The sequence below is a fragment of the Felis catus genome, chromosome B4 (assembly GCF_018350175.1).
Source record: "Felis catus isolate Fca126 chromosome B4, F.catus_Fca126_mat1.0, whole genome shotgun sequence".
NCBI classification, from domain to species: Eukaryota; Metazoa; Chordata; class Mammalia; order Carnivora; family Felidae; genus Felis; species Felis catus.
Window position 1 is genome coordinate 92,581,121 of NC_058374.1, and position 18,299 is coordinate 92,599,419.

The window sequence follows — 18,299 nt, forward strand, 5'->3', positions numbered from 1 at the left end:
TCTCTCTCTGTCCCAAAAATAAAAAAAATAACAAATAAAAATAAAATAAAAAAATAAAAATAAAATAAACTTTATATAACTGTTACTATACACATTAAAAAAATTTTTTTTTGTTAATTTTTGAGAGAAAGAGACAGGGCACGAGTGGAGGAGGGGCAGAGAGAGAGGGAGATACAGAATCTGAAGCAACTCCAGGCTCTGAGCTGTCAGCACATAGCCCGATGTGGGGCTTGAACCCACAAACCGCTAGATCATGACCTGAGCTGAAGTCGGATACTCAACCAGCTGAGCCACAGGTGCCCCATAACTGTTATTATATTGTATACATCTTCCAGCGACTTGCTTTTTTGTTTGACATTACATTTGTGAGCTTTTTCCATGGTAATATATTATCCCTAGTTCATTCACTTTTGCTGTAGTTTTGTATTCCATTGGATGAATATGCCAATACATAGCTACACATACTCTCATTTATAGACGCTTAGGATGTTTCCCATTTGCCATTACAAATAAGTCTACAGTGAATATTTTCAAGCATAAGTTGAGAAAAATAGGAGAAACTTCCTGGTATATATATTTTTGGGTCACAGGTATGTGTATACTCAGTTTTACTAGCTATTGGCAAATTGCTCTCCACAGAGTCATGCCCACTGTGTAGGACAGTTCCAGTGGCTCCAGATTAACTTTTGATATAAGTGTACATCATCCTTGCCAAACTAATAGCTGTGAAATGATATTTGATTACAGTTTTAATTTGCATGTGCCCACTTACTAATTATATGCTTCTTGGCCATTCAGGTGTCTTATTCTGTGAATTGCCTCTCTTTGCATATTAATTTTCATTTATTTTTTTCTATTGACTTATCTTTTTCTCATTGATTTCATGAAGTTCTTTATTAGTTCCCAATACTATACTAGTAATCTTTTTTCCGTTATTTGCTTTATAACTATCTTCCTGAGGACTGGGGCTTTTCTTATCTCTTTTTGGAGGTTTCTTTGCAGAGAAGTTATAAATTATAATGTAATCAAATTTATCTACATTTGAAAGACTTATTTATTTTTAAATTGAAGTCTAATTACCATGCAGTATTATATCAGTTTCAGGTGCACAGTATAAAGATTCAACAATTCTATGCACTTTTCAGTGCTCATCAGTTCAAGAGGACTCTTATGCCCTTTTTCTTAATGCCCTTTTTCTTCACCCATTCTGCTACCCACCTCCCTTCTGACAACCACCAGTTTGTTTTCTGTATTTAAGAGTCTGGTTTTTGTCTCTTTTTTCTTTATTTGTTCACTTGCTTTGTTTCTTAAATTCCACATATGGGCGAAATTATATTGTATTCATCTTTATCTGATTTATTTCACTCAGCATTATACCCCCTGGATCCATCCAAGTTGTTGCAAATGTCAAGATCTCAGTATTTTTTTTATGGCTGAGTAATATTCCATTGCATATATATACACACTACATTATCTTTATCCATCCATCTATGAATGAATACTTGGGTTGCTTCCATATCTTGACTCTGGGAAGTTATGCTGCAATAAACATAGGGGGTGCATATATCATTTCAAATCAGTGTTTTTATTTTCTTTGTGTAAATAGTAGTGGAATTACTGGACCACATGGTAATTCTATTTTTAATTACTTGAGAAACCTGCATACTGTGTTCCACAGTGGCTGCACCAATTTGTATTCCCACCAATAGTGCACGAGGGTTCCTTTGCCTCTATATCTTCTCCAGCACTTGTTATTTCTTATTTTCTTGATTTTGGCCATTCTGACAGGTGTAAAGTGATATCTCATTGTGAAGTTATAAATTAAAATGCAGCCAAATTTATATACATTTTTATTATGGTTTGTACCTTTTGGGTGTTAAGAAGTCTTTCTCAACACTCAAACTACAGAGATATTTTCTTCTAAGAGTTCTAAAGCATGTTTTTTTACATTTAGATCTTTAATATACTTGGAATTGATTTTTGAGTGTGATGTGAAGGATCCATTTTCCCCTATTGAATAGCCTATTGTCATAGTGCCATTTGTTGAAAAGTCTATCATTTTCCCCATAGAGAATCTTTGATGCCTCCTCTGTCATGGTATTTTAATATCATATGAGTTTCTTTTGGATCATAATACGGTCTAATTACTCTCTTTATTGCTACACCAATATCATACTGAATTCGTTCCTATAGCTTTATAATAAGTTGACTTCTGGTATGGTAGGTTAATTGCATTGATGGGCATGATCAATGGCCTCTCTGTATTTCTATCCTTACACTACAACTTTGCAGGTCATTGCATCAAGAAGTTGACTATTGGGGCGCCTGGGTGGCGCAGTCGGTTAAGCGTCTGACTTCGGCCAGGTCACGATCTTGCGGTCCGTGAGTTCGAGCCCCGCATCAGGCTCTGGGCTGATGGCTCGGAGCCTGGAGCCTGTTTCCGATTCTGTGTCTCCCTCTCTCTCTGCCCCTCCCCCGTTCATGCTCTGTCTCTCTCTGTCCCAAAAATAAATAAACGTTGAAAAAAAAAAAATTAAAAAAAAAAAAAAAAAAAAAAAGAAGTTGACTATTTCTCCACCCTTTGAACCGGGACTGGACTTACTACTTGCTTTGGCCTAGGAAATGTGGTGGAAGTGACAGTGTGCCAAACTGAGGCCTTCAGAGACCTTGTACGCTTCCATTCCTCTTTGGGACTTTTGCCTTCACTATAGTAATAAGCTCAAGCTAGTGTGCCGAAGGATGAGAGAACACGTGGTACAGGGTGGAGTCGATCCAAGCTAAGACCAGCTTAGACCAGCCAGTGCCCAGCCAGTTCACCAGCTGCCCTTATGAATGAGCCTAAGCCAAATAGCCGAGCTTGGCTTAGATCACCAGAATGGCACAACTGACCCATGAACTTGTGAGCCAAAACGAATGCTTATTGCGTTCTGCCCCTGAGGTTTATAGCCGTGGGTTCCACAACATAATAATGCAAAAAGATAACTGACGTGTAGGGCAAGTCTCATATCTTGTTCTGTTATTTAAAACCAGCTAAGTTGATCATAGCCTTATGTGCTTCTCCGTATAGATTTTAAAATTGGTGTCAAATTCCGTGGCTCGGTTTAACCTTTTTATATATAACTCAAGTTCTAGGACAGTATCCTTTGCAACAGAGAGCCCTTTCCAAACTTTCCCCTTAGATTATCCCCCAAAGTGAAGCTAAGTAAATCATTTGTTACTCCATTTCTGATAAATTGTTAAATTATTTGTATTTGCTTTATCATATTATAATATCATTATCATAAGATGGTAATTCTGTTGCCGGGGCAACCAAATGTGATATATGAGCTTGTTGCTTTAATTGAAACCTTAACTCTGTTGGCTACATTCCATAGGCTTTCTTGGCTCCCTTCATTCCTGAGGTTGAAAGAATGGAAGCTATTCCACAATTCTGTTAGCATCTTACGTTTTATATCTGTTTCCACCTCCACACTTATTAGCATATATATCATTCTCTAAATTTACTATCTTAACTAATTTCATTTCTACTATTTGTCTCTGATAGCTCCTCCCATTCAGTGTAATAATGCACGATATTTATTCAACATATATTTAATGATCACCTACCGTGAGCCTGGCACTGGAGTTCCAACAGTGAATGAGGCAGATACGGCCTGGACCCTTCCAGAGTTTATCAAGTTAAGGAGGCAGGAGTATAATGGATTAGCTGGTGAATATTTAACCAGCATGGTAAGTGCCATGAAAAATAAGTACAGGCCGACAGGTGGGGGCCTGATCTAATTTGGATCAGTGACCATTTTTGTGAGGAATAAAATTTAAGCTGGGACTGAGAAATAACTTGGAGTTATCCAGAGACGGAGAGGGCACAGAAGGCCTGGGCACAATGCATGATAGAGCCCTGAGGTCTCGGGGAAGAAGGAGGCCAGGGTAGCCGAAGACTAGTATGTAAGAGCGACAGGAGCTTGAGATGAATCCGGAGAAGTGGGCGGGGGCAAAAATCACAGTGGGCTTCCCAGGGTACTTGTGCCATCTATTCAGAAATCGGGTTATAAAGGTCTGAAATGGTGCAGTCGTCCAAGAGGAGTTCATTTCACCCCATAGCCCCTGGTCATGTACGGAACAAACAGTTTTAGAGATGCACGGTGCGTTCCTTGTCCTCCGCGTATGTATCCCAGGCCATCTCGGGGCTGGATCCATGCCGCTTCCCTGCTGAAATGGATGCAAGACTCCCTCCACCCCCTCATGGGTTTCTCTGGTGCTGTACCCACACCAGCGAGATCAGAAATCAAGCCTAGAGGCTTGGCTTAGCACCCTTCCCTCCAGGGACCTCATTCGGCAGGTAGCAGGTCCTTCGAGACCATCCTCACGGGAACTATTTCGGATGTGGAAGCTTCACGAACTTGCGTGTCGTCCTTGCACAGGGGCCCTGCTGTCCTAGCTGCATCGTTCCAATTGTAGTATACGTGCTGCCGAAGTGAGCACGTCCCTGGAACGTTAGGTACTGCAATAGCGCCGGACCCAAGTGCACAACCAGCAGATCCCTGACTTGAGAGCCCGTGACGGGTGCAACAGTAGACGACACGTCCTGGCATGCAGATCACTTAATCAAGGATCAGGTCTGGGAAAGACTTCGTTTTACTCTTCCCAGCGTCTCTGTTTGCTTCTTGTCCCTCTTGGTATCCTCAGGCTTATTTTTTCTTCTGTCAGGTACCCCATTTTCTCTTGAACTTCCGGTCCTCTAACAACACACGTACTCTCCGGAAATGGAGTGTGTGAGAGCATGCATGTAGATGTTGGCCATAGGGTGTAGCCTAGGTAGGGGTTTCTTGGCCCCAGTTATCAGAGCTGGGGTCTAGGCCAAGGGTCCATGGCTCCCCTACTCACGTGATATTCGGATGGCTGTGTGGAGGTGTTTTTAGTGGACACCGGTAGGTTTCACCTGCCCAGCATCGTTTCCTTCTCCTTCAGTAATATCAAGACCCTAATTACCTTTTTAGGGCCTTGATCGCCTCTGAATATTGCTCTATCTTGGTGGCACTTGCAGTCAATAAACTTCACTTCTTTTAGCCATGGCGGGGGAAGAGGGAAGGGTCTAATGTAAGCCAAACAGAATTCCTCTTGGGAAATCTTTCTTGCAACAAGGGTGGGGGGGGGGTTGGTGGGGGGAATGGCTTATCGGATTCATTTTGCTGACAGCACAGAAGAAATCATGCCCACTAGGAATTAGTTCCTGCTTTCTAGATCCCAAAGCTTTCTAGACCTATTTCCTCTCCCACTCCATTTCCTTCCATTAAATCCCTCTGTTGCTTAAATTAGCCGCAGCAGGCTTCTACTGTTTGCAGTGGGAGAAAAGTCTAACTCACATGGAGTGCCTGTCTACATCTTTCTGAGCTGCAAAACTGAGGTTCTCAAAGGCATCCATCATCCAAAAAAAAAAAAAAAAAAAAGAGCTTAGAATCACTAGATTAGGTGGTCCTTTCTTTCCCTCAGAATCCAAGGAAGAATTGGAGACACCCATCCTTGCAAATTAACAGATGGTTGAGTCACTGAACTAAAACTCAAAACTGTGGATTTCCTGGCATCCTTTTGCAAAGTGGAATTATTTTTGGCAGAATGGATCTTGCTCGGGAACTCACGAAATAATTGTCGATAGTCCCCGAATCAGAAGACCAGCCCTGGCTTTGCCCACAGTTGAGTTTTATTTTCTGGTTAAAGTCATCATTCCTTTCCTACCACCCTGGCCCGTACCTGTCCTTACAACAGTTTTCCTTCTAGTCAAAGAGCTCTCTCTATGCATGGAAGAGTTAAGAGCAGCTGCGGGAGTCAGGGTGGTACGTATTAAGTTTGTCTCTAGGCCAGCATTCCTCTAAGACCCAGGTAGGATGCTGGAAGGGGTTCAAGGAGGGCTGGGGCTCCAGAAACTCTGTCAGGCGTAAAGAATTTTTTCTGTCTTTCTTTAACTCTTGAAAATTAGTAGAAGCCAAGTCCACAGTTAAGTACAAATTGGGTGGTTGCTTATTACCATTCTAAAATGAAAGGCTTTCCAGAAGAAAAAAGAAGGAAGAGACAAGTAGAACCACTTTGGGGTCCAAACCACTAAAACCAGAGACAGTTCCAAGATACATCCAATTTTTATCCATGTTCCATCCCCACTTTCCTCTTGGCCACCAGCAACTTATTTTAGCGTTATGCAAGGAACGCCATTTTAAATTTGGGGTGGCTGTTGTAGTTATTGCTATTTAATCACAAGCACATGCATACACTCACACATACACTCGCTCTACTGAGCTCCCCTTCTGTCTTTGCTTATCATTTAAAATGGGGTGAGTTCAGGAAACTGTTTGTTGGTCCTAGTCTGCTTCCCACGAGAACTGAACTGCCATTGGTTCCTTGAAGAAGATCCTACTGGATGTCACAGCAGGCATGTGGGAAACTCAGCTGGCATCATTGAAAGCTGTGTTTGAATAAGGACTTAGACCCAGGGTAAAGCGAATGCTCATTTCAACAGAACTCAGGCTGGCATCCAGTGGAGAGGGGTCAGAGCAGAGTAGCGTTCAAACACCATCATTTTACATGAATGGGACGCGAGGTCCCACTGAAAGTCTCACTGACTTTCAGAACGAGAGCATGATGGCAGAAGTCATTTCGGTTTCTTTGCCATCTGTCCTGACTCACAAGGTTAATCATCAGTGGTTCTCAAAATCTATTTCACGGGGTGCCTTGGTGGCTCAATCGGTTGAGCGTCCAACTCTTGATTCGGCGCAGGTCATGATCTCACGGTTCATGGGATAGAGCCCCGCGACAGGTTCCATGCTGAGTGTGGAGCCTATCTGGGATTCTCTCTCTCTCCTTCTCTCTTTGCCCCTCCCCTGCTCATGCTTTTCTCTCTCTCTCTCTCTCAAAATAAATAAATAAACTTAAAAAATCTATTTCACGGTTCACCAGAATATTGTCCTTCGTATAAACTTGTCATTCAAAAATCTACTGAGTACTAAGCCAGTACCCGGGCACCATATTGGATGCCATTAGAGGATAACGATGGAAAAATACCCATTCTGGTTTGATGAGCAAAAACTTAGCCAAAAAGCAATTTTATTTTATAACTTATAGTGATAGTAATACAATCAATTCTCATTTGCTTGGGCACTTGGTACATTCTCGGGACTACGCAAGGTGTTCCACATTTGTGAGAGCTGATCCTCCCAGCAATCACAGGATGCCAGCTAGGCGTTACAGAGAAAGGTTGTGCTTCTGTAGAACACTATGCATTGTTTAGTGCACACTCTTTCCAGGATCAGATTCTGATTCTGATTCTGAGAGGGGGGGCTCTGAGCCTTTCACTGCCTTTAAGCGGTTTTACTACTCTGTACGCTATAGATAACTGATAGCAATGCAAATGATTCTTGTCTGCGGATACACAAATACGTACCCGCTGGATGGAATTACATTGGCTTCTCCACCCACTCAACCCTCATTGGAAAAAGCCAGTTTCTGTCGATGTGTAAACTCATTCCAACACTTCTTAACACCATATAAATTTATGCGTCTTTTATTTCGCCTTTGAACCAATTTAACATTTATCTGTTAAATAAAATCCTTAGCATGTGTTTATTTTATATCTGTATGGGAGTCATGATTTTATCTTTTCTTAAGAAATATCCTTTCATGGGGCACCCGGGTAGCTCAGTCGGGTAAGCGTCTGACTTCCCCTCGGGTCATGATGTCACAGTCTGTGGGTTCGAGCCCCTCATCGGGCTCTGTGCTGACAGCTCGGAGCCTGGAGCCTGCTTCGGATTCTGTGTCTCCCTCTCTCTCTCGGCCCGTCCCCTACTCATGCTCTGTCTCTGTTTCTCAAAGTAAATAAACGTTAACAACAACAACAACAAAAAGAAATACCCCTTCACATTATTATTAACCCCACTCTGCAGAGGAAGCTACTGAGGCTCAGAATCAAATGACCTGGTCAGGACCACTAACGATTATGTGACCTAGCTAGGGGTTAAACCGCTACACTTTTTGACTCCACAGCTTATGTGCCTTCTTATAATTTTGCACATGCTCTGTACCTGGCCTGTGTTAGGCATGTGCAAGTATCCTTTGAAGTCATTGAGCTATTACTAGGCTCTTGTATACTGGCGCTATGGGGCTTTAAAATATTCATGATATAATCTCTGCTCGCTCACCAGATGATAATCAAGGTACACACACACACACAAAAGAAGGAAGATGCACGATAGACGAGAAAGGAAAAGAAAGGAAAGGAGTGGTAAAAATACAACGGGATTAGTCTTGAAAGCTTTTAGGAAGTGATAGTCTTCCAATCTCCATTGTGGAAATGGAAGGGGCATGAAGAAGAAGGTTGTAAGTTAAAGCCAACAACCTGTAAACCTGGGTCCTGAAGGCTCCAGTCCAGCCACCTGAACGAGCAAACCAGGAAACAGGATGGTGCCATCGCCTGCACATTTGTTATCTAACACCGGGGGGGAAATGTGGCAAATAAGACAAATTCTAATCTAATTATTTGCACATATAACCATTTTGCATGAAGTCTCTACTGGCCCAAATTTGACTGAGTTGTGCTTAAAACGGGTTGTCATAGCTCCTCCACGTTCATGGGCTGAACTCTGAGCTCCTTCATATCGTACGGCTTTAATGTGGCCTCTGCCCACTTTGAATCTCTTCTGATATCCAAAAGCATTGCTCTCTACTAGCCTTCTCCTCTCTGTCTCCCCATCTCTGTCTCTCTTTCTCACACACACAGCCCACAGTCTAGGTTTCTGACTCCCTAAAGTGCTGGCAATCCCCCACCCCACCAGGCTCTTTTGCAGCTCGCCTTTTACTAAAGCTTTGCCCATAGCAGCCCTCTTTACACCCCTCCCCACCTTGGCAAGCATCGGCGCATCACTCAACACTCAGTTTAAAGAGTCGCCCTCTTTATGAAAGACCACTCATCTGATCTGTGAAAATCACCTTTCCCCCCAAACATATGTCGCTGCCAGCATGCACCCTTGGTCATGCCTGTTTGTTTACACACTTGCTTCCAGGGATGGTGCCTGGCCTGCTCTGCCTTGCCTTCTCTCCCCTGCGTCCCGCATTGCCTGTTGTGTAGATCGTGCTCTGTAATTGAACGCATCATGCACCAGTGAATCAGTGGATTCACCAATATGCTAGGCGGGGTGAAGGGGTACTGGAAGGAATCAGAGAGGTCAGGGCATTCAAACCCTTCTCTCCATCGCAGGGGAAAAAGCAAGGCCGGGAGAGGAGAGGTGAAATCTACCAGCAGCCCCCAAGGGAGAGCAGGAAGTGCTAAGAGAACCCAGGGCTCCCTCCCCTGAGTTTCAGACAAGCCAGGCTGCTTTTCACTGCCGTGCAGTGTGGGGAAGGAAAACTGCTCTTGGAGAGAGGGATGATCTGTGCGTTGTTTTGTTTTTGTGGCGCTTTCATAATTTCGGTAAGGATATTTTTAAGCCGAAGCATGGGGCGGTTCAGTTTTCATTACCCAACTTGGCATTTTCCTCTTGTGCGCAGAGCCGCTCGGGCCCTTATCATAGCGCTGTAACCACATCCCCTGCTGGGCCTAACGCTAAATCAACACTGTCAGTTGAAAACAAACACTAACAGGTGCGCGGCACACTGAGCGTGGGAGGGTATTTATTCTGAATCGAGGGCTAGTACACTGGAGGGGGTAATAAACCCCGACCCGATAGGGCCACTCTGCCCACTGCTCCCCAGCCCGGGGCACCGGGAGAGCTGCCAAAGCCTTGCAAGGGCTGCAGCCTGGGCCCCCCCGAAAACCAGGCCCGTCGGTGAGAAATGCGATTTTATAGTTGCAGAAGTTCCCATCAGGCGCTTCTTAAAGCCCCTGTCTCAGGAGAGGCCCAGACCGGTGTGGCTGATGCACGCGGCTCCTGAGTGTCCTTCTCAGCAGCCCCTGGTAGGGGCTGGAGACCAGCAGAAGTCTGTTCAGGACAGGAGCACTCATAGGACCTCGCTCGGAGGTGAAGGAGAACCTTGCAAACTCTGCCTCGGACTTCCGTCCCGATCCCACAGAGCAGATCTAAGTCTCCTGGTAACTTTTTTTTAACTGAAGCTGCCGCCCTGGGGCCCCTCGGAGCCAGGTGACCATAGGATGCTGAGTAGTAATAGTTATCAATACGAAGAACCAGTCTGCCCAGAATCGCCGACTGTGGGCTGGACCACAGCGGACTTCACAGCGTTATCGGATCCGACCTCCCCCCCCAACAACCCCACGAGGCAGATATCACTATCAGCATCCCCTCCACTTGACAAATAAGGAGAAGACGGACAAAGGGATATAAAGTGCCCCAGGCTGTACAGCTGTCAGGTTCCTGGTGGAGACATGATTCATTTCAGGCAGTTGGTTTCAGAGTGTGTGTTCTCAGTCCTTCACCGTCCCGCCTCAGCTTTGGGTGTCCCGACCCCGGCTGGACATTGGAACCACCCATGTCAGAGCCAACCTCCAAAGCTCCCGATTGGTGTGCTTTGGGGTAGCTGGGTATTTAAAATACCAACAAGTAAATAAGTGTGTGTGCCCGCCTGTGCAACCCCATTAGCCCCAGGCGCTTGAAGGGAGCAGCTGGCAGAGGTAGGAGTTCCCACCACGCTGTTCAAAGCCAAGTATCGAGGAGGACGGGCACGCAGCGCTGGAAGGCCCGCCAAGGAAGGTCTGGCCTGGGCGCGGCTCGGTGACTAAGGCGTGGGGAAGACTGCCAGAAAGGGGGCAGAGGTGACCAAAAGGGGTGCCGGAGAGACAAGAAAACCAACAGGCCTATTTCTCTGTCTGCCAGGAGCGGGCCGCGGGGACACGCCAAGGGAGAACACCACGGAGGGTGAGCCCCTTCATGCCGCACAGACAGTTCCTGGAACTTACCAGTGCTGAAAAGAATGAAGGTTCCCGGAAAGGTGTTTTAAGAGAGAAACTTGCCTTGTAAATCACACCTGTTGGAGCTACACAGGGGAGCATTGAAGGCTCTGAAGTGCACAGTACGGGAATCGCCTCAAACCAGGGTCTGGGGGTTTGGGATGTAAATGCTGGGAAGTCAGGGGGTTCCCTCGCCCTTCCTTCAGTGGCCGATCTGGACTCAGCCTGTGTTTTAGTTACAAGCTATTCTCCTCCTGTAGGGGCTGTTTACATTTGAGACACAGGTTTTAAGGTTATAAAATTCAGGGGTGCCTGGGTGGCTCAGTCGGTGAAGCGTCCGACTTCGGCTCAGGTCATGAGCTCCCCGTTTGTGAGTTCAAGCCCCATGTGGGGCTCTGTGCTGACAGCTCAGGGCCTGGAGTCTGCTTCCGATTCTGTGTCTCCCTCTCTCTGCCCCTCCTCCGCTCACGTTCTGTCTCTCACACTCTCTCTCTCTCTCTCTCAAAAATAAACATTAAAAACTTTTTTTATTTTTATTTATTTATTTTATTTATTTTTTCAATAAAAACTTTTTTAAAAAAGATTGTAAAATTTATATCCATTAGAGACAAAAACGTTTTAAAATAGAAAATTTTAAAATAACTCATAATTTTATTACCTAAAGATAACAATTATTATTTAGGCTATTCCTTTATGTTGTTTTTCCTGGACAAAATTCTTTCAACACAATGTGAATCATAATAAATGTGCATTATTATAACCTGCTTGTTTCACCTAAAATAGCATAAAGCTGTTTATTCCTTGCATCAGGTTCTTTATTCCCTTCATAATAATTACATTAATGGTGATGAGGTATTGCTGGGATTCAGAAAACTGAATAATCTATGAATTCATTCCGTGGGGCAGAAAAATTGAATAAGAATTCTTAAGAATTGTTTCTATTTTTGCTCAAATATGTATACCCTAAAACCAGGTATCAATGTGTCTACCCCTCACAAACAGCCCTGAGCCTTAAAGTCTAATCCAAATGGGTCTTTCGGCGAATCTAGGATTTGGCCAGATTGATTTTTAAATGATGATGGAAAGGTAAACGTAAATGCGAAAACGTTTCATAGAGAACTTCCAAATAGGAAGATTTATCATCAGACCCCTGCCACTGTAATTTCCTTCTCGAAGGGGCTTTGCCAGAGAGTCTAAGCCACGTGGCATAATCCCTGAACACACATTGGCATATGCAGGAGCTCGGTTTTTGCAAATGGATTCTTGGAGCCAATCAGACTAGCTTGGTATTTCATCTTTTGGCCCAATGCTGTATACTGGCACAAATAACACTACCCCTGCCATGCACAGAATAATGTTCAGAATAATAAATCAGCCACCCTGTAATTATATGGGGAGAGCCAGCTTTATTCTCTCGGTGAGCAGATTGATGTATCTGTTTAGACGGGATGCCTAGGGCTCTCTGGGAACCTGGGCTGACTTCCTAGTGCCCAGGCAGGCCCTGCCCCACATCCCTGTATGTAGAGGTGAGTTCCCACTGGGCAGGTCTGCTGGGACTAAACTGGTTTCTAAACCTGTTTGGCTTCTCCCAAAGGTCCATAGCTGTCAAAAGTGAAACAGATCCAGGGGCTGGGGACAGCAGAAAGGCACAAACTCATCCGTCAGGCTGTGCGAGCAGAAAGGCCGTGGAGGCTGAGACAGAAAGGCTTCCTTAGCTGCGGGATCCTGGATGGCCATTAACATAGTATTTGAGGACAGTCCCAGACAGAAAATGTTGGACCAGGTAATCTGTTTGTCTGAATTCATGCCATTCCTTCCGCAGTTGGCAGAAAGGAATTGAAGCAGCACACACAAGTGGACAAAATAAACCATACAGGAAGGTCATTTCACACAGGCGAGAAAAGTGACCACTCCCTTGTCCTGCCTTGGTTCAAAGCACATACTTAAAAGATCATGTGACCGTATTAATGAGGGCATAGGTGGGTGGGTGAAAGGAGGAGGCATACTCCTAAAGCCTGCTGTAAAAATTTACAGGTCAATCACATTAGAATTCAAACGCATCTTTACATTATAGCATCAAGCCTGATCAATACTTCATCAGTACATTCTGAGACTTGCCCAGGAGTGTGAAAGTTTCCCCCGTGGATACATTCCCTGCCTGACCCTGAATGGCTTCATTTGGCCCTGCATGTCTGACTCATATGCCTTCCCCACATTTAATTAGATGGTTTATTTTCTGAGATCAAGTTGGCTATTTTGTCTTCATGGCTGTATCTTTTTGCTTTTGTGGTTTTTCTCCGCTGGGAGTCCTCTAACCCTGGCTTGTTGGCATGCCTGGTGTCTTCCATTGCTCAGGCCTTGGTTCAAATTTCTCCTCCTCAAAGAGGTCTTTCCTCCCCTCCCTCCACTCCTAGCCACTCTTGGACACAGGTCTATGTTTAATACTGCACACTCTTTATAAATATCCCATTTAGCTGTCTCCTTGTTTATTTTCTGGGCTCCGCCATCACCCACGTATGGATCTCGCACTGTTCTCCATTGCACCCCCAGCACTCACAACAATTTTTTTTTAACGTTTATTTACTATTGAGAGACAGAGAGAGACAGAGCGTGAGCAGGGGAGGGGCAGAGAGAGAGGGAGACCCAGAATCCGAAGCAGGCTCCAGGCTCAGAGCTGTCAGCACAGAGCCCGATGCGGGACTCGAACTCACGGACCGCGAGATCGCTACCTGAGCCGAAGTCGGCCTCTTCACGGACTGAGCCACCCAGGCGCCCCGCACTTACAACAATATTGAACATACAGTGGGCATGTGTGAAGCCCAGGAGGCAGGTCCGATGCTTGTCTCTATTTGATAGATGCCCAGTTAGGATTTAAGGACAGCACCGTGCTCTCAACAATAGCCTTATGTCTTGCCTCTCTAGCTTTTTTGCTGAATAAGTAAACGAGTATCTGTCATCACCATTCCCTAAAGACTCATAGGTTCCTCCTAAGCTCTAAGTCCAATAAACACAAACATCATGATCTTAAAAACAGGTCGTAAATATATGACAGATACCACACAAGGTTAAGAGTCCTGAGGTTTAGGGGGCGCCTGGGTGGCTCAGTCGGACAAGTCTGACTCTTGATCTCAGTTCAGGTCCTGATCTCAGGGTCATGAGTTCAAGCCCTGCCTTGGGCTCTGTGCTGGGTGAAGCTTACTTAAGAAAAAAAAAAAAAAAAGAGTCACTAGATTTAGGACGTCCCTGTTTTTAGGGGAAATGGGGATACAGACTCATGTTTGGTTCCTAACCCTCTGGAGCTGGCTCTGTAGCTTTTGGTAGAGAGTAGGAGGTTAAATCCTACAGTGATACTGATACCACAAAAGGCCAATATTTTTCTCTTTAAGCTGCCACTGTCACTGAAAGATTCGTCAGGTGGCTGGGGGTGCAGGGAGACTCAACAGCGTTGATGAATCTTGGTGGGTTTTACAACCTGTTGCATCTGTTTGAGTTTTTATTATTATTCCTGGAGCTTCACCTCAGAAATTTTGGTTTTAAGTTCATATATTTTAAATCAGCATAATGAGCATAGGTACACTTATTTTGAAAATAATGTTTATTTCCGAGACAAGGCATGAACAGAGGAGGGGCAGAGAGTGGGGGGGAGGGACAGAGGATCCGAAGCAGGCTCTGTGCTGACAGCAGTGAGCCCGATGCAGGGCTCGAACTCACAAACCCTGAGTCCGTGACCCGAGCCAAAGTGGGAGGCTTAATCTACTGAGTCACCCAGGCGCCCCATACACTTATTTTAAAAATAAATATATTTAATTTGCACACACACTTGGGATGTTCTTGAGGATCTTAGAGACATGGACAACAATAACTTTTTTTTTTTTTTTTTAAAGGATTTCACCTTTATCCTCTCATTGTGTTTCAAAACACCACCGAAGTAGGCAGAGCCAGACCAATGTTATTCTCTCTAGCTAGCTGACTCCCAGATCACCGGCCTGGACTCTCGGGTTTTCTTCCTGCTTCTGTGGCTGCTTTCTCGAATGCCCTGTGCTGGTTCCTCTTCATCTTCCAAACTTGGAACATTGGTGTGATCCAGGATTCAGCCTTTGGGCATCCTTCCTCTACACCCTCTTGGTGGCCTCATTCACTCCTTTGACCTTAAATACAATGTTTATGCTAATGAGGCTCAAGTGTGTATTTCCAGCTCAGTTTGATCCCTTTAGCTCAGCGCTGTTAGTCTCTGACATTTCCACTTGGTCATCTTACGGGTATTTCAAACTTACATGCCCCAAACTGGGCTTCCAAAGTGGCTCCTCTCAGTTTTTCCTGCCCGAGTCAATGACCACTCCGCGTTTCTCCTTACCAGGCCAATGATCTGGGGCCATCTCCGCCCCCACTGTCTCTTATACGTCCCATCTGATCTGTCACAACTCCTATTGTTTCTACTTTTAAAGTATAGTAAATCCAGAATCTGGCCTTTTCTCTTACATTCCACCGTTGCCACGCTGGCCAGACCCCTGTCACCTTGTGCCTGATTGGTCTCAGGGGCCTCCTAACTAGCCTCCCTGCCTCTTTGCTGCCCTTGGGTCTGTTCTCAGCACAGCAGCCAGAGCAGTTCTGTGGTTGTCAGATCATCACCCTCCTCTGCTCAAAACGCTCCACGGACTTGCCCTGTCACTTAGAGTGACACTCGCCCTGTCCCTGTAGTCCTTATGTGACCGTCCATGCTCTGGCCCTCTTCTGCTGTGACAAGTCCCTGACTATTTTCCTCCTCACCTTCCCGCCTTCCCTTCAACACCCTCCCACCTCAAGTCCTCTGCACAAGCCATTCTCTGTGTCTACAGTGCCCTCCCCCAGAGAGTTCTGTGGCTTCCTCTTCACTTCCTTTCTTTCTTTATTCATATGTCACTTTCTTTTTTTTTTTTTAATTTTTTTTTTAATGTTTTATTTATTTTTGAGACAGAGAGAGACAGAGCATGAACGGGGGAGGGGCAGAGAGAGAGGGAGACACAGAACCAGAAACAGGCTCCAGGCTCCGAGCCATCAGCCCAGAGCCTGACGCGGGGCTCGAACTCACGGACCGCGAGATCGTGACCTGGCTGAAGTCGGACGCTTAACCGACTGTGCCACCCAGGCGTCCCTCATATGTCACTTTCTAAGCACCCAGCTCAGTGCCTTACTGCTGTTGTAGATGCCTGATACATTGCTTTTTTTTCCTTTCTAAGTTTATTTATTTTGAGACAGAGCATGAGTGGGGAGGGGCAGAGAGAGAGAGAGAGAGAATGCCAAGCAGGCTCCACACTGTCAGCACAGAGCCCGATGTGGGGCTCGAACTCATGAACCACGAGATGATGACCTGAGCCGAAACCAGGAGTCAGACGCTTAACCAACTGAGCCGCCCAGGCTCCCCGCTGCCCAGTACATCGCTCTTTAGCAAATACATGACTTAATTAGCAGAGTCGGTGTTTCCAGGCTTGTCTTTGTCCTGGAGAACGTGCACGAGTGAGGGACGGTGTGGCTCTGAGATGATGCCCGTGCTCGCTCCCGACCATTAGAGCTGTTCCCGTAGGTCTTGTGTTAGAAGTGATCTCAGTCAATCTGACTTCAGAAACGTTCTGAAAACTAGGATGGGTTTCCTCCAAAGAGAAAGCTGTTGCAGAGGAGCATGACCTTTAAAGCATGTTCAGCAATAATGCCGTCTGAAGCATTGGTGCAATGAGATGTGTTTCATTAATCGTGTTTTCTGAGCGGAGCAATTTGAAAGAACACGCTCCCCGTCTGCCTCACTGCCATGTTCTCGTCAGCCCTTTCACAAATTAATCTGAATAGAAGCAGCTTCCCCTCAGCGGTGAGTTAAAATAAGCCACTGTTCACATGATTATTACTTCATTGTGCTTTTACGCACATTCCTTGGTGCTTTTTAATTATATATAATTACCAGGGAACAGGGAGTAAAATCTGTTTAATCTAAAATGAAACATGCTAAATAGATAATGTTCCCAGTTCCTGCTTTTTTTTTTTTTTTTTTTTAAGGTATTACTCGAACTCAGGAAGACCAGGTTCAAGAGCGTAGACCCAGATCTTGCGGGAAGTGGAAAGCGTAGCCTACGTGATTAAACCTTATTTATTTCGTGTGCACGCTCTGGCTTTTTAAAAATTGTCACGCAACTTGGCGACTCAAGTAGTGACATCTGGGGTGCAATTATTTCAGATGCCATTTTTTTTTCCTCCTCATAAAATAATTGCAACGAGCCGCAAACAAGAGTTAAACTTGATGGTAGCATATGGTGACTTTGATATGACGACATGTTTTTCCTGCAGGTTTTGTGGGTGTGTCTGATGATGCACCGTTTTATCAATGCGTGTCACAGTGATCATATTAAAATGCATGACACCGGTCAAGAGGCAACACAGCTCAGTGCTGAAGTCTCAGGCACTGAGACAGACTTCCTATACCTGAATCTTTTGTATTAGTGATGCCGTCTTAATTTATATAACTTCTCTGTAGCTCTCTGTCTCATCTATGCCATGAGGATACAAGAGTAGTCGTCTCAGAGGGGGGTTGTTAGAATTAAATGTGTATGTATCAAGTGCTTAGACTAGAGCACTCAGTGAGAGTTTATTATTGTTACCAGTGAGGAAAATTAAGATCGGGCCGCAGCAACAGATAACTGCAAAATCCCAGGGCCTTGACATAACCAAAGTCTCTTTTTTTGCTCAAGCTACGTGCCCCTCACGGAGCAGCCATCGTCTCAAATGTTGCCCGTGGCCGTGGCAGAAGGGAAGACAATTCTGGAAGGTCTGGCACCAGCAACTAAATGCTCCAGGCTGGAAGTGGCCCTGTCACTTCTGTTGCTAACTCATCGGCCAGAATCAGTTGCATGGCCACCCTCGACCACCTGCCTAGGGGACGTGAGAGAAGACGGTGTCTAGAAGCCAGACACCAAGCATTTTTGGCAAACGGTACTTAGGACATCCACGGTTTCTGTTGCCGTTCTGCTTCTGCCGTGAAAGCATTTGGCTTTCTCAGTCTGAGTGACCTTAACCTTTTCGGTTGCTGGCTGTCACTGTTGGTTAAGGAGAATTGCAGGCTTCGGGGAAGGGCTTCAAGAGTGTCTAGGAGCCCAGCAAGCTGAACATAAGGCTCTATTTAGCTATTTCGTGGCATTCTGGGGCACCGGACCATCTGCAATAGAAATGACTTGTAAATGTGCTCCATTAAAAATAAAAAAGACCGGTTCTAACACTTTAAACCTGTCTGCTCAAAGACAACATTGGAAATACTGAAATACTGTCCATATGCCCCATGGATGTCCACCTCCTCTATTCACAGCTCTGCATGGTTTCCGAGGCCTAGTAGCTCTTGGATGTGGTTTTGTTTAGACATCCCCAGGCCAGCGTTTGTTTATTTGCCTTGAATCCCTCT

At 45.1% G+C, this 18,299-nt stretch overlaps 1 long non-coding RNA gene and 1 other non-coding gene across 2 annotated transcripts in view; one reads left to right on the forward strand and one right to left on the reverse strand.

Moving 5' to 3' along the window:
* LOC123386633 overlaps positions 1 to 18,299 on the forward strand; it is a 57,760-nt gene that overhangs the window by 8,185 nt on the left and 31,276 nt on the right. The window lies entirely within an intron of this gene.
* On the reverse strand, positions 4,371 to 4,482 carry LOC111561551. Its single transcript, XR_002744198.1, has one exon. It is a non-coding gene; the product is annotated as a U6 spliceosomal RNA (small nuclear RNA).